The sequence below is a fragment of the Theropithecus gelada genome, chromosome 16 (assembly GCF_003255815.1).
Source record: "Theropithecus gelada isolate Dixy chromosome 16, Tgel_1.0, whole genome shotgun sequence".
Lineage (NCBI taxonomy): Eukaryota > Metazoa > Chordata > Mammalia > Primates > Cercopithecidae > Theropithecus > Theropithecus gelada.
The window spans coordinates 51,208,483-51,210,462 of NC_037684.1; positions in this window are offsets into that span (position 1 = coordinate 51,208,483).

Genomic DNA, 1,980 nt, shown 5'->3' on the forward strand with positions numbered 1-1,980 from the left:
CTGACCTGCTATGTGAACTCAGACGAGCCCCTTAACCTCTCCTCCACCTCAGGTTTTCTCACCTGTCAAATGCAATTCACAGTTTTAGCTCTGCCAACCCCGCCAGGCTGTGGGCAGATCAGGTGAGAAAATGGGATGGGCTTGCATTTAGCCCTCCTCTGTGGTCCTCCCTGCAGCGGCTGAGGATGGTAATGATGACAGCAGCCGAGCTTCGTTGAGTATGTTGCACAACAACTCATTTCACTCTCCCAGCAACCCCATTTTTCAGATGAGGAAACTGAGGTGTAGAAAAGGTAAGAAATTGACCAAAGTCAGAGTGAACGAGCAGTGAGGCTGGGTCTCCGCCTTAGATCTGTCCAGCAGCCCCTGGGCCACGTTTCTCAGGCATTGGCTCTCCACCTTTGTGATTTTTGCCAGATCTGTGTCCCACCCTGAACTATGATGTATAATATTGTGTTTGTATGTATTAGGTATCGTCATTTATTCAACACATTTTTATTGAGGACCTAATAGATGTGCCAGGCACCATTCTAAGGCTAGAGATACGGAGTAAACAAAAGGGACAAATATACCTACCCATGTAGGGCTTTTAATTTTTCGAGACAGGGTCTTGCTCTGTCACCCAGGCTGGAGTGCAGTGGTGCAATCACGGCTCACTGCAGCCTCTGCTTCTGAGCTCAAGTGATCCTCCCACCTCAGCCTCCGAAGTAGCTGGGACTACAGGTGCATACCGCCATGCACACCTAGTTTTTTTTGTTTTGGTTTGGTTTGGGTTTTTGTTTGTTGTTTGTTTTTGTTTTGTTTTGTTTTGCTTTGTTTTTGTAGAGACAAGTTTCACCATGTTTCCCAGGCTGGTCTCAAACTCCTGGGCTCAAAAGCAATCCACCTACCTCAGGCTCCCAAAGTGCTGGGATTACAGGTATGAGCCACCACTCCTAACCAATAACCTACTCACTTTTAAAGTAACATTTATTTTCAGTCTGGGTGTGGTGGCCTATAATCCTAGCACTTTGTGAGGCCAAGGCAGGCAAATCACTTGAGGTCAGGGGTTCAAGACCAGCCTGGTTAATATGACCAAACCCCGTCTCTACCAAAAATACAAAAATTAGCCAGGTGTGGTGGTGCTCGCCTGTAGTCCCAGCTACTTGGGAGGCTGAGGCACGAGAATCACTTGAACCCGGAGGCGGAGGTTAAAGTGAGCCAAGATCCTGCCACTGTCCTCCATCCTGGGTGACAAAGGGAGACTCTGTCTCAAAAGAAAAAAAAAAAAGTAGCATTGATTTTTAAAAGATAAGTTCATGTCGCTACTACAAATGAAAATCCAGTATTGGATGTTCTGATCCTGTAAACATAAATAACATTAGAAATCAAGGTCAGCAAAGTCTAGCTGAGTATTCTTGTCTGCTAAAGGCTTGAATCCTGAAGAACGCTCTTGTTTGCTTAAAAAGGAGATTTCCAGTCTTCAAAAATGTCTAAACATGGAATTATCCCATGACCCAGGAATTCCGCTCTTAGTATACACCCAAAAGAATTGAAAACAGATATCCAAATCCTTGCACACAAACGTTCCCAGGAGCACAGTTCACTCACAGGAGCAGAAAGGTAGAAACAACCCAAATGTCCGCCCGGGGCCGAATGAACACACAAGATGTGGTTGACCCGCACAGCGGAGTATCACAAAAGGAGGGTCACAGCTGGGTGCGGTGACTCACGCCTGTAATCCCAGCACTTTTGGGAGGCTGTGGTGAGCGGATCACTTGAGGTCAGGAGTTCGAGACCAGCCTGGCCAACATGGTGAAACCCCATCTTTACTAAAAATACAAAAATTAGCCAGGTGAGGTGGTGGGCACCTGTAATTCCAGCTACTGGGGAGGCTGAGGCAGGAGAATTGCTTGAACCCAGGAGGCGGAGGTGGCAGTGAGCCGAGATTGTACCACTGCACTACAGCAGTCTGACAAAAAAAAAAAAAAAAAAAAAAAG